A 15,229-nucleotide genomic window follows, 5' to 3' on the forward strand; every position below is an offset into this window, starting at 1 on the left:
ACCGCGCAGCTCGCAGCTACTGAGAGGTGGTAGCCATTTTTAGCCTCCTGAGGCAGCGAGCTGAAGCACATCCTGATGACTAAATGATGAAAAGGGAGCGAGCACGAGGAGACGAGAGGAGAGGATCTGAGAGAAGAAAGAAGAAGAAGAGGAGGCTGAAGGGGCTGTGTACTCTGCAGCGTCCCCCCCCAGGAGAATATCCTCAAGCACTCAACACAGAAACTCAGCGAGCTGATGAGCAGCGGCTCCGAGTCTCACCGAGAGCAGACCGAACCAGAAACTACAGACTGAGTCTATCTGACATCCTCACGAGTTCGCTCTGCCTTCACAGAGACGATCACTCCGGGTATTTCTGCAGCTTAATGAGCCGGCCGCAGTATTTCTGTGAACACTGACTGCCGGCTTCATCCACATAAACCCTCCGACAGCCAGTGAAATCTGTGCTGTTAGAATACCAATCGCCCCGTATACTGTATACTATATATACTATACTGTAGGTTGAATAAGACTATTTAAGATAGATGTACTCAATGGGAGACTTAAAGCCCCCCCCTCCAGACAGTTTTACTTCCTGTTTTCTTTGTCAAACAGCGAATGATATCTCACAAAAAGTTATTTTTCATGTGCTTTCTTAAGAATGTCCAGCAACGCATGTGAATGTCCGCATACATACAGTCTTTTCAAAATAAACTTCTGTCTTCACAGGAAAAAACTTAGTTAGCTTTAGGAAAAGATGGTCGTTTGGGTTAAAATAACTATGGAAGAGGCGTTACTTATGTACAGAATTTACGTGACAAATAAATCAATGTTCATGACACTCGTGCAACGGTTCGTATGATATCTTAGAAAAAGTTATTCCTTATTTTTCGTGCATTTTCTTACAAATGTCCATCGTCAATTTCCGCTCCATTCTTTTAAAAATAAACTTCCGTCTTCACAGGAAACAACTTGGTAAGGTTTAGGCAACAAAACTACTTGGTTAAGTTTAGGAAAAGATTGTGGTTCGGGTTAAAATGACACCGGAAGTGGCGTAACTTAAGTATGTAAGTTTGGAAAAAGATTGTGATTAAGTTACACCACACCGGAAGTGCTGTAACTAAAGTACGGAAGTTATGTGACAAATAAATCAATGTTGACTTCTGGTTTCACACGGGACATGAACATCGATCTCCTGGTGAAAGTCTGGTGTTTTTAGACCCACCCATCCGCCCGGACCTCCTCCCTACGCTGCGTTTGTCGCTCTTTATACTTCCTGGTTCACGATTACGCATTGATTTTGTGGGATATACACAAATTACAGTGTAACATCAGCACACGTAGAGAAGAGTCATAAAGTGACACAGCAATCGGAGCAGTCGGAGACAAGTCTGCGTTTCCTTTCCTCTAGCAGAGCAAACAATAAGTAACTAAGCTGCCTGAGCTCCAGCAGAACAGTACAGGTATGAGTCAGTGTTCTGGTGGGACTCGGCTTGTCAGAGACACTAAAGTGCTGTTGGCCTGTTGGACATTTAAATCAGAGCCGATATTGTAGCTCGCTAGAGCCTCAAATCACGGTTTGTCATCTCAGATGTTTGTGATATCTGGATTCTGGCAGCCAACAACACAGCAAGATGACATCTTAGATGTGTAACTTTAGCCCACTGCTAGTGTTCGTTAGCCTCCAGTCTTTCCCTTGTTTAGCCTCCAGCTAACACCGTGACGTCATCATGACATCATGATGTGTTGAGTCACCAGCCGCTATACCGGCCTGAATGAGACATTAACTCTGCAGCTATTAAGAAAACTATTGTTCTACCAGCACATTAATGTGTAAATCTGTATTGGCTTGTATTGTTGCTTCACAGGTTCCAATTCTAATTCAGCCATCAGTGATGAGTGTGTCGCTATTGTTCAGCCTGCTCCATTCAGATAAGCCGACAGGCCGTTATAGAGCGAGCGATTCCCAGTTCAATGCTGCAGCTGTGATCCACAACAGGTCCACCTCCACAGGCACAGTGTTGCGTCGGTTGTTGTGTCTTCATATTGACGGAATAAGAAACCAACAAGATAAGAAGATAGATTCGTGGTATTTTTATTTATTTATAGCCTAACAACATCGGTGTGTCCACACACCGTTAAATATTCTGTTGCGTCATGTAAACAAACCACGTACCTATCAGGTCCAGATCAGACTGGAGACGTAGACACTTAAAAGATGGATGAGTAGTACTCGCTCTCTTCTGCTATTTACTGAAAATGACGTACAATACAGCCAACAATAGTTTAAGTAAACTTTCAGGTGATCTCCCTCCAGCCAGCTGCCTCCTTATTTAGGTGTTTGTAGTGAAATGAGGAGGTATCCTATTAGATAACTCCCAAAACAAAAGGTGATTTGAGGCGAGCTGATGGCCTTCATCACCGCTAGTTCTTTGATGTGGGCTTGGTGCGTCCCCAGCGTTAGAAGCAATGAAATTAAAGGCTATAAACATAGACTGTAAGTGGATGTAATCGCTGTGACATCACCCACTGATTTGTGGACAGAAGTAACACGAGAGAGGGTGGTAGGTAGCCCCGCACTAAAGCATCCCCTGCTTTATGGTCTATCTGACTCTAAATGGGACCATAATCTACTAAATGAACATCATGCTGTATTGAAGAAGACTTGAAACTAGAGATTGAGACCATAAACTCATGTCTACAATGTTTACTGAGGTAATAAATCAAGTGAGAAGTAGGCTCATCTTCTCATAGACTTCTATACAATCAGACTTCTTTTAGCAACCAGAGGAGTCGCCCCCTGCTGGCTGTTAGAGAGAATGCAGGTTTAAAGCACTTCAGCGTTGGTTGCCACCTCGTTATAACCTCTGATGGACCAGACAGGGCCTCCCCCTACTCACACACACACTATAATGTTTAAAAGGTACAAACATGGTAACCAGCGGATCGGGAAACAAAGAGCGCTCTATGTCAGATGCAAATGTGACCTATAGCGTCTCGTAAAGGTCGCCATCCTACACGTATACCACAACAGAGCTCGCTCATACTGTTCATCATGTATCTGTGTGTGTGTGTGTGTGTGTGTGTGTGTGTGTGTGTGTGTGGCCTCTCTTCCCCCTGAAAATGAATTCCTGAAGATTATTAAAAAACAGATTAATTCAAACTGTTGAGTGTTTTTTGCTGGAAACATTAACATTTTGGAAGAACACCAGGCGTGCCCAAACTACAAATCTTTATGAGTCACGTTAAATCCCTGTGAGAAATATGCACTAATTCACTGCCAAACGTACCGGCTGCACGGCTGTGAGGTTTGGGGGATGTCCCCCTGCATGCCATCAGGAGCAGAAATAACGGTTCCATCTCTCAGGATAACGCCGGCGGTCAGGTGAGTGATGTGTAGCAACTCACAGACTTTAGACCAACAACAAAATAACAGCCTGTCTCAAGTATTGAGGGATGCTCTCTCTACAACCTGACGCCTTCAGAAGGAGGTTATTTGGCCTTTTTTTCACATATTCAAGGTGTAAAATCTAGCGGGTATATAAATGAATGTTTGTAAAGTGCAGATTCTTACACTTTAAAGGTTATTTATTTGTTTACACCAAGCTGAACCTGAGTCAGTGCTTGAAGTGGAGGAAAATAAGTGCCGGACCTCTTCTTATTCACATGTCGGTGAGTGTATCAGCCGGTATCAGATATCTCTTGCAACTTATTCCTGTCCATTCATTATTTTTGTAAGCATGTTAACCCGTAGCCGCCAGCAGCTCCTCACAGGACGCCGATCGGCTCGCTGTCTGGCTTGCCGGACACAAACGAGATGGATTTTCGTGTGACATTGCGAGAATCCAGCTGCCGTGCACCGTAGGATGTTTCTCACTGTAAGATATGTGCATGTGAGCCAAACCGGTGACAGAGACGGAGCTTCTTCTCCGCTCGCAGCCAACCGAGCGATGGTTTTAAAAATGCTGGGCTGGTAAAATAAATCAGCGCTCCCCCCCGTCTGTCCTCTGCAGCTCTACTGCTGACACCGAGCTTCTATCGCTGAGAGGGAGACGGGGACGGGATGACAACAGGAAGACTCATCAGTTATAAAGCAACAACAACAACAGAGGCGAGGTAGAAGATGGGAGGAAGCCAGATGGGCAGAGGGAGCGTTAGAGATGGTTAAACAAGCCCATACGGGCCAAACACATGTGAACCGCATGAAGCTGATGATCTGGTCATCACCGATCTGTGTTAGGGGCCGTAGAGAAACCAGCTGCCGGTGCACATGAAACGACGCAGTGATCGTCCTTCTGGTCATCTCTTCATACAGACAGACAACAACTGTTTGGTTTATCATCCGAGATATGAATGTAAACACGACCAAATGTTCGCCAACAGCTGCCGACGTGTCTGACTCAAGAACAGGCTGCACTCTTTTTTTAAATGAATTGGTTTCCATGGTGACTGTTACACCCCCAAATCCCGTTCAGCCCTCCTAATGCTCACAGACGCTGTGCCAAGACAAAGACCAACGGAAATTAACCTTCTACACACTCGCATAAATAAAACCAGGCGTACATTTTTGGCACAACATGAGGGAGAGAGAAACAACACGTTAACCCCTTCAGCCCTGTAGGGGGCTGGAAGGTGTGGTTCTCCCAGACAGACATACCCAAAATAAATCACTAATAGCTTCACAACTAGCAGGTCTATATGCATGATCTTGGTCTCTATGGATAGGTAAGACCACAGAGAATTCATCCCCAGTGTCAGTAACATTGTGACTGCTACTATGCCTGAGTAAACTGTGATGAACCAAAGGAGAAATGTACATTTTTATCCTCCCCTGAAGTGTTTTCTGTGGATAACACCCTTATAGCAACGATGCCATGCACAGAGATGCCACTGAATTCATTCAGCAACTCCTTGACTACAAGTGTGCCAAAGCACATATAAATAACACAAAGCACATAGATTCTACAAAGGTTTTAGTGAGGATAGGACCAGGAGGACTCTCCATTTGGCAAACTTGGATACCCAAAGTGTGCCAAATGGGATTTTCTACATCTTGAAAGGGAATCTGGCTCTAAAATACTCCTGATATCCACTACAGGATGCTACGTACACACAGTGGAGCCTTTGGCCATGACATTTACCCTGTGCATCATCACATTCTACCATTGTGCACAGTAGAAAATCAATAAAAACAACTAAATCGTATAATTTTGTCATATCATTTTGGAGTCTCTCCTCCTTCCTTATAAGCAGGCAGCCAACGTACTGTAACCTCATTACACAGGAAGCTGTAATTCAGAGCAACTAACCATGAAACACATCTCCCCGAGCTGCCGTATTATCTCTGTTCTGCGACATCGTACAAATAGGAGAATAGTTCCTCGGCTCTTCAGCTGTCAGGAGTTTATTTCGGGGTGCATTGATGTGCCGTCTTCCCGACAGATACGTCCTACTGTGGCAGAGCTGCTCTTCAGTATGCCGAGTGCGGCCTCATCTGTCTGTTCCCTCGCAGCAGACAGCTTCCACCTGAGGCTCTCGTTTCCCTCCCCAGACGACACGCTGCCCAGAAACACCTCGGCCTCGTCTGGTTTATTCAGCACACGGCTCCCTGGAGGGCCGGCCGGCCACATCAGCACCACGTCCAGCCGTGGAACACAACAGTACTCTAAGTCACGACAATATCTGAGGTATCTTACTTGAGTTTTGAGACTTTCTTGTTTTTCTCCACTACAGTTAGAACACAAGATCAATCTTTCTCTTTTCTCTTCCTGCTTTACTTCCTTCATTCTGGGGCTGCAACTAACGATTATTGTCATTGTGATTAATCTGTTGATTCATTTCTCATACAATCTTCATATTTCAGCCATTTAAAGGGACTGTTTGTAAGAATCAGAAATGTCTTGTTAACAGCAACGTCTGTGGCCGTTAAGTCAACGAAAGTCAGCGTCCTGTTGCTTGCGCTTGTGCTCGCTCTACATAGATATGAACGAGCATCGCTCAAAACAGTGAGGAGACACATGTCAGCTAAAACCGCAATATCACTCTATAACGGAGCCCCGTCACTTCACAAGACACAGGAAACCTCTGTTGGTCTAGAGGAGCTGCAGCAGTTATTTCTGCACAAACGTCCACTGTACAGTCACTAGATATTCTCAGAGCTAAACTAACTCTTCTGCAGTGTGTAGTGTACACGCATGCACGTAAGAGTGGAGCAAAATAGCGAGAATGAGCGCGGTGTGTGAGTGAAGGCAGGCAGAGGAGCAGAGTACAGCAGAGACTCCGGTCCTGGAGACCAAAGCTACGGTCTCCCCCGCGTCCTCCCACCGCGGCCAACACTGTTTAACAGACGGGCTTCACTAGATACAACCAAGAGGTTTTGGTGCTTCTGTGTAGTTTGTGTTGGAGTCTGAGTCTGAACAGCGCAGCCACACTTTTAACACTTTTAATAATCGCAATTAACAATTATTTTCATTGTTGATTAATCTGTCAATTATTAATACTTGACAAATCTCCCTTTAAGGTTCATTTTGAACAGATCAAAAATGTGTGATTAATCGCGACTAACTATTTTAATTGATTGACGCCGCTAAATTATGCATATGAAGAACGTAGTGCTTCTGTTACTATTATAAATACAAGGTTAGTACTAATCCACACTTTGTTTTGCATTCATGATCACATTAGTCAGTGTGGGAGAAACCAGACAAACACTCTCTTTAGATCTTTTAATGAATATTCAGTGAACAGCCTCAAAGAATGAAGCATTTGTCAAGATGTTACCTTGAGACTCTCATTCAGTGTGATACTGTACGTAGTGAAAGCCTGGCATTTATCAAGTCCTTGTAGTGAGGGGAAGCGGCGCAGACGCAAGGGATTATGGGTCTCTGGAGCGTGCAGCTCACGTGTAGCACCGAGATCAGCGAGGCATGAAAACAAAACAAGGCTTTATGTAGATGTAAGGCCGTCGTGTATGCACGCTCAGAAACATCTGACAAACTGTACGAGAGCACGCAGGAAACACGCAGGAACATGGCGGTACATGTTCACCTGAGTGGACCTCACAGAGCAGAGACAACGTCCTGCTGTTTGTGGTTCTCATCTGGATGAATCATCTCAGTCGGTGCGACTCAATGGAGCAGAGAAAATACAAACTATCACCCATCACAGACATGCTTATTACTTCCTCCACTTCTCCCTCTGCGTCCTTAATCTCTGACGTCCTCCTTTGTCCTCACTCGTCTCCCGGGGAGCTGTCTTCCTCTTCTCACAAACAGCAACCTGTTTTCTTTTTCAACACTCAGATTTTCGTTTTCTTTGCTTCTCTCTCTCTCTCTGTCTGTGTGTGGATGATTCTTCCAGAGAGGAGGAAGAAGAGCGAGGCCACTGGAGCAGAATGAATCTCTTCTTCCTGCGCTCCGTCCCCGCCGGCGCTGACTGCACACGCTCAGATGTGACATCACGGCACAGATGCCGAGGCAATTACATAACACACACACACACACACACACCTCACAGGAGAGCAGCTCGCACAACGTGATCTCATCCCGACTCGTCATGTTTAGTCGTTTGGCCAGAAGCCCCCCGGCGTTGTTATAGTGGCAGCCTTTGGCGTAGTATCATGAGGCAGAAGGGTAGCGTGTGGTCAACGCTGTAACACGTCAACATAGCGTCATACAACGGTTCATATGATATCGTTACGAAAAATTGCTCATTTTTCTTGCTACGAATGTCCAGCAACACGTGTCAATTTCCGCTTATGACATGCTTACAGTCTTTTCAAAATAAACTTCTGTCTTCACAGGAAACACCTTGGTTAGGTTTAGGCGACAGAACTACCTAGTTAAAGGGACTGTTTGTAACTTCTTAAACGTATAAATCGTTGCGGGTCGGTGTCCCATGCGTGCTCGCGTGTGTCTATACTGTTCAGACTCAGACTCCAACACAAACTACAGTGAAGCACCAAAACCTCTTGGTTGTATCTAGTGAAGCCCGTCTGTTAAATAGTGTTGGCCGCGGTCGGAGGATGCGGGAGAGACCGTAGCTTTGGTCTCCAGGACCGGAGTCTCTGCTCCTCTGCCTGCCTTCACTCACACACCGCGCTCGTTCTCGCTCTTTCGCTCCACTTTTACGTGCATGCTGCTCACTCCACACTGCAGAAGAGTTAGTTTAGCTCTGAGAATATCTAGTGAATGTACAGTGGACGTTTGTGCAGAAATAACTGCTGCAGCTCCTCCAGATCAACAGAGGTTTCCCGTGTCTTGTGAAGAGAAACGTTATCTCCGACCAAAACTCCGGTGTCTTCCCTATTCCCTCAAGGCTGCAGCAGCTAAACCCCTGACTGAGTAACAATAATATCTATTGCTTATGAATTTAACTTGTCATTTTTATTTGTTATGTAGAGCGACTAGCACATCAACAGCTATGTGTTTTTCTCTTCACTTTCTATCGTGGAGTTTTCTTTACAACAACAGAACCTTGTTTACTGTGATTAGTGTCTTCTTACTGCAGGGAACTGATCCGCGCCATAAAAGAATGAAAACAGTGAGCTCCTCGATGTAATACGATAACATAAACACTGTATTCTACGATAACACAATAAGGAAGAAAACTAATAAGAATATATAACACAACTGGAAGAAGGATGCTAATAAGGCTATAAAAGGATGTTAAGGGGAACCACGGCGGGTGGATTTTAGCAGTGTGTTTACTAAAATAAGGTTCAACTGCAGTGTTATCACCGTTACAGCAAGATAGAAGGAAGCTCATACAACGGTTCGTATCATATCTTACGAATAGTTATTCCTAATTTTTCGTGTGTTTTCCTACAAATGTCCAGCACGTGAGAATTTCTGCTCATTACATGCATACAGTCTTTTCAAAATAAACTTCCATCTTCACAGGAAACAATGTGGTTACATGACAAATAACTCAATGTTGACGCCTGGTTTCACACGGGACATGAACACTGGTCTCCTTGATGACAGTCTGGTGTGTTTTAACCCACCCATCCACGCCGACCTCCATCCCAATGCGGCGTTTGACGCTCATTATACTTCCTGGTTCACGATTATGTGGATTACATAGGAACTGATTTTGTGGGTGCCTTCAAATGAAACTCGTGAGCTCGTGTTTACAACATGAGAAGTCGCATACACGATATGCTTGGGCATTCAAGTGGTTCAAGTCGTGAGAGGCAATATTAACATTACTGTCGGCGACTAGAAGCCACAGAGGATAACAAGTTAGGCCTCCGCCATTTCTGACAACGTCAACAAACACGTCGCTACTCGTGAACTCTGAGCTTTCAGAAACCTTCCACTTACAAGGTCCTGAATACCACAAGAGAGGAGGCGTTCATATGGACTCATCTGGTGAACACGGTGAACACGACCACATCTGAAGGCACCACAAATGCACGAGCATGCAGGTTACTCCATCCTGCCAACATTGTCACATTATTCTGCAGATCGACAGCAGAAGTCAGGGTAGAAGAAGACTGCAGCTACCAAATATGGATGTAAACAAAGCAGGTTTTAAAATATATTTGAAGGCAGCAATATATATGAATTACATTGCATAACCTTTTTGTAGGTAAAGCTACAAACGGTGTCTGAGAGCAGCCTGAACACAACTTGTAGACGAGGCTTTTCCTGTTTGGAAAATGACACTTTGAGGAGCAGAAACTGCATTTTAAGTCTGCTCATTTGAATATGAACATTTCTAATAACAGTCATTATTACTGCAGACAGACTCACCGGAATGTGGTGGTATTTTTTTTTCTTGTTTTACTCCGGACATTTGCATAACAGCAGCTTTTAACTAATCAAGTGTCTTCACTTTAAAAGGGCCGTCGTATTGAAGAACAGAGAGAGGCTGCGGAGCATCTCTTCACAGACCGCAGCGTCTCTTCAAGTATTAATGAGAGATGCCGGCCAGGTTTTGTGATATGTGTCTGCCATGATTATGCACGATCACAGGGAGCGGATCCTCTCCAAAGCGCCCCCCCTGCTGTGCGCCGGTTTTTCGAAAAGCGCGGTTGCCATGGAGACACTTTTAGTGTACCAGGCTGCCTCCTCACTTCAGTTGTGAAACGGCTTCATGGCCGGCAGAGACATTATGTATCTGGAGTGCTTCTAGCAGGAAATGGCTCCTGAAATTTAACACCACCTGTTCAGAACCAGGACAAGAATTTAGTACCATGATGAGGCAACATGTGATGAACACGTGCACGCTGCTTTATATAGCTGTGAGGATCTGGATTCATGCAGCGGAGACATGTTAAATCTTACATGGAGCTTTATAAATGCATGCTAACAGAACACTAGAGGGTAAATAAGATATGTTGTGATTTCTTTTTATCTTCACTGCCTAATTGGTTTCTTATGTAACCGGTTTGTATAACCAGTGCTTGAATTGGGTCAGAGCTACGGACCGGAGTACTGTCATGTCTGATTTTTGCTCTCATGAGCACCCGTATCACCCGTTTTCATTCACATATCTGGAGGTCAGAGGTCAAGAGACCCATTTGAAAATGGCCATGACAGATTTTCACATATTTACATATACATATATACACATATGTACATATTTTACCGGACCGGCTGTGATCCGGGAACACTGATCCAGGCCCGGCTGACTGATGTTCTAAATATTGGATGAGCTCATCTGTGACCGAGAGGAGGCAGAGAGAAGCAGCCAAAACTAGAAACTGGAGCAAATGCTGTCACACAACGTGCAAACACACTTACACATCCACCCACACACACACACAGACTACACAAACTACAGATGCTCTCTTTTCTTGCTCATTCTATTGAATACTGACAGGTACAAATACAATATATACACACACGTCCACACACATGCACTCATATATGGAGGAGGGAACCTACCAAAATAAAAAATAAATGAATAAATAAATAAATGAGTCCATAAATAAATATGTCATTAAATGTAGTAAAAATAATATTAAAAAAATGTAGTCATTAATTAATTGATAAAAATGTGACATAAATTGATATTTCTGTTTTAATTTGCTTCTTTATTTATGTATCTTTGTATTAATTCCCTTGTTTATTTACTCTTTTATTTATTTAATTACTATTCTGTTTAATTTTTCCTTTCATTTATTTATATATTTATTTTTATTAAATTTAAAATCATGTATTTATTTTTAATACATTTTAAATTATTTTGATATATATATTTATATTTGTATTTAGCATTTATTTTTTTATTTATGCATTTATGTTTTATTTATTTTATATTTATTTTCAAATTTAAATAAAAATTAAAATAACAAATAAAGAGATAAATAAAAAATAATGCAAAAATAAATAGATACATTTTAAAATTCATAAACACAAATAAAAACATAAATAAATAAAAGGGGAAATTAAATAGAAGAGTAATAAATAAAAATGTATACAAAGAATAAATAAATAAATACAGAAGCAAATTAAAACAAAAATATATTTTATCAATTAATTAATGGCTACATTTATTTTTAATATTATTTTTGTTACATTAAATGACTTATGAATGAATATGAATTATTTATTTATCGAGTAATTTGTTCATTTATTTTTTATTTTGGCATACTCATAGACTTACACTGTCACATGCATAAAGGAAATGATACACACTCAGAGTGTCTGCTCACTCCCCATCATAGCATAACATGAATAACCAAACTCCTCCAGCCGCAGCGGCTTCACGTGTGGCGTCTGACGGCTCACGTGTTAAATTATAATGTAGCCTAGTTGAGCAGAGAGAGACGTGTTTTATTCATTCACTTAGACCTTGATCGCTCAACGAGTTCTGAAATGCTGAATTGACCCATAATGAATGACAACACTGATTCGCTGAGATGTGTTGCCATGGAGACTCTGAGGGAGTATCTGCTGCGTTACAGCTACTGACGCATACGGTGGCTGATCAGCTGTGTGGGTGGTCAGAGGCACTGACCTCACAAGTCCACCGCCATGCAGATCATGAGAACAACAACAAAGCCATACACTGATGATGAGAGTAGGATAACTGAAAAGGTTTTCAATAAGTTGGGATAAAGCACAAAGGAATCATTCTTAGGGGGGCAGAATTGGGGTAAATCTTTCATAACATGCTTCGCTGTGACGTTAATATGCTGAAACAAAAACGACATATGGTCTAAACTACGGCTGTCAATCAATTAAAACATTTAATTGCGATTAATTGCCTGATTAATTAATCGTCATGGACGTGTAGCGCCCTCCCTCTGGTTCCCCCCTTCAGGTAAACACCGTTAGCTCTGGTGGTGTCTCTGAGGGGAGACAACAGATATGCTATGAGTTTCAAATTTAGCGCCTTTAATAGAATAGAGCGTTTGGCAAACAATGGAGCTCTAAAGCACAGAGGAATAAGATATATTAAGCTTTGATTGATAGACACCAGCGCTGTCAATCCATTAAAATAGTGTATCGCACATTTTTTATCTGTTCAAAATGTACCTTAAAGGGAGATCTGTCAAGTATTTAATCCTCTTATTAACATGGGAGTGGGCAAATATGCTGCTTTATACAAATGTATGTATATATTTATTATTGGAAATCAATTAACAACACAATACAATGATAAATATTGTCCAGAAACCCTCACAGGTACTGCATTTAGCATAAAACAATATGCTCCAATCATAACATCTGATGCACCGATCTGACTTTTTCAGTCCCGATACCGATAGCGATACCTGGGTTTTGGGTATCGGCTGATACCGAATACCGATCCGATGCCAGTGTTTGATTAATAAGCTGTAGGCCTCACTGTGTGGAAGTGACTGGGATCATTCCTTTATGTGTAAGGCAGCATCAGGCTCGATTTAAACATTGGTTTCAATTGCGCTCTATTGCAAAATTGTGGTTATTGCGACAGTCCTATTTATCTCCATCACTAATGGTGTCTCATTGTCCAAGCACGTTGTTGAATAAAGTATAACATCATTCAGTAGAAACATTCTTGTTAAGGTTTATTAATATGACAAATACTGCTGAATTTTACATCGTTGAGGAGCTCAAAACTACGATCCCGACCAATCAGAACGCATCTCATGAATCACACAGTACCAGAGTGAGTGAGGGCATCACTTCCTTTTGTTGTCTCCAGCTCCAATCTGATTTACTCACTAAAATCTCCTCTTTTGCCTGAATGAGGAGCTTCAGATCTGTTCTGCTGTCACTATCATTTCCTCTTTTCCTCCTACACTAACACTATTCCCTCTTCTTCTTCTTCTTCCCTCTCTCTCTCTCTCTCTCTCTCTGCATGAGGAAACACTCGTAGTCTGAACCAATCACTCCATTTCTCAGCCAGGCGAGCGTGGCCAGCGATGAATCCCTCTAAATCACGGACTTAACAGCCTGCTGTGATACTGCAGGGACTGGGAGGGCCTCCATAGCACACTTCATAGAGATGGATAGATAGATATATGTATAGAGAGAGATGGAAGTTAAGAAAGAGAGAACCAGGGGAGGCAAAGAGAGCGACCTACAGTAAAGGAGAGGAGAAAAAAAACTAAGGTTGTCAGTTAACGTGATAATAACACAAATTTGTTTTAACGCCACTAATTTCTTTAATGCAACTTGCAATTTGATGTTGTAGCGGGCTCAGTTTTAATGCTAGAGTGAAGATACTGGTATCATATGAAACTAGAAAACCTGATGAATCCATCGGTACCAACCATGTCATACTAGCTCATCATGAAGGAGGTTAAACAAAGCTGCAAACTTGCACTAACTTTTGGCGAGGAAAAACTGTCATCGTCATTTTCAAAGGGGTCCCTTGACCTCTGACCTCCAGATGTGTGAATGTAAATGTGTTCTATGGGTACCCACGAGTCTCCCCTTTACAGACATGCCCACTTTATGATAATCACATGCAGTTTGGGGCAAGTCATAGTCAAGTCAGCACACTGACACACTGACAGCTGTTGTTGCCTGTTGGGCTGCAGTTTGCCATGTTATGATTTGAGCATATTGTTTTATGCTAAATGCAGTACCTGTGAGGGTTTATGGACAATATCTGTCATTGTTTTGTGTTGTTAATTGATTTCCAATAATAAATATATACATACATTTGCATAAAGCAGCATATTTGCCCACTCCCATGTTGATAAGAGTATTAAATACTTGACGAATCTCCCTTTAAGGTACATTTTGAACAGATAAAACGTGTGATTAATCATGATTAACTATTTGAATCTACTGACAGCCCTAATCAGAACCAAAAGAAGACAAGAAGAGGATAAAAATAAATCAACAACTTGGCGTATTGATTGAATGTGCAGCACTCCACTCATCTGTTGACCCTCCTGTCCTCCAGTCCAGTGATCAGCTTCTCTTGTGCAAACAGACTAAAGAGAGCCCAGATGATGGCTGGATGTCTCTCTAACGGTGCATCGCCCCACAGCAAATCAATTTGTCATTAATGCCTCAGCTGAGAGGCTAAAATGGAACCAGGAAATGAAATTATTCCCTCAGTACACTCATAATTACACAGAGAGGCAAAGTAATAAAAGAAATAATAGCTCGCATGATTTCATCCGGAGAGCAAATTGCTTTATTTTGAGGCTCGCTATCGTATCTTATAAAGAGGACGTCGGTGTGATGCAGCGAGGCGGCGTCTCTGAGATGGTCGACCTGTCACTCTGGATCGTTGTTGTTTTTAAGAATCTGAAGAGACTTCATGCTCTCATGGTAATAGTGTTATTATGGAGGACGCAACCTGCCAAAATAAAAAATGAATGAATAAATAAATGAATGACTCAATAAATAAATAAATAAATATGTCTTTAAATGTAGCAAAAACAATATTGAAAATAAATGTAGCCATTAATGAATTGATAAAATGTAACATAAATTTATATTTCTGTTTTAATTTGCTTCTTTATTTAATTGTTTAATTTGTATTAATTCCCTTTTTGAATTACTCTTCTGCTTAATATTAGTTATTTATTTATTTTTGCAGTTATTTTTTATTTATTTTCAAATGTAAATAAAAATGTAAATACAAAATAAACAAATAAATAAATAAATATAAAAATAATAATAAAAATGAATATATAAATAAATGGGAAATTTAAACAGAAGAGTAAATAAATAATAAATATAAAGATACATAAATAAAGAAGCAAATTAAAACAGAAATATCAATTTATGTTACATTTGATCAATTATTTATTTAATTTTATCCTTATTAATTCTGTTATTTATTTACTCTTCTT

At 41.6% G+C, this 15,229-nt stretch overlaps 1 protein-coding gene and 1 long non-coding RNA gene across 4 annotated transcripts in view; one reads left to right on the forward strand and one right to left on the reverse strand.

Moving 5' to 3' along the window:
* The window catches only part of aatkb (apoptosis-associated tyrosine kinase b), a 61,973-nt gene that overhangs the window by 33,546 nt on the left and 13,198 nt on the right, over positions 1-15,229 (reverse strand). The window lies entirely within an intron of this gene.
* Positions 917-9,619, forward strand: LOC119479045. The gene is made up of 3 exons (XR_005204593.1): positions 917-930; positions 4,137-4,139; positions 9,223-9,619. It is a non-coding gene; the product is annotated as an uncharacterized LOC119479045 (long non-coding RNA).

The sequence above is a fragment of the Sebastes umbrosus genome, chromosome 20 (assembly GCF_015220745.1).
Source record: "Sebastes umbrosus isolate fSebUmb1 chromosome 20, fSebUmb1.pri, whole genome shotgun sequence".
NCBI classification, from domain to species: Eukaryota; Metazoa; Chordata; class Actinopteri; order Perciformes; family Sebastidae; genus Sebastes; species Sebastes umbrosus.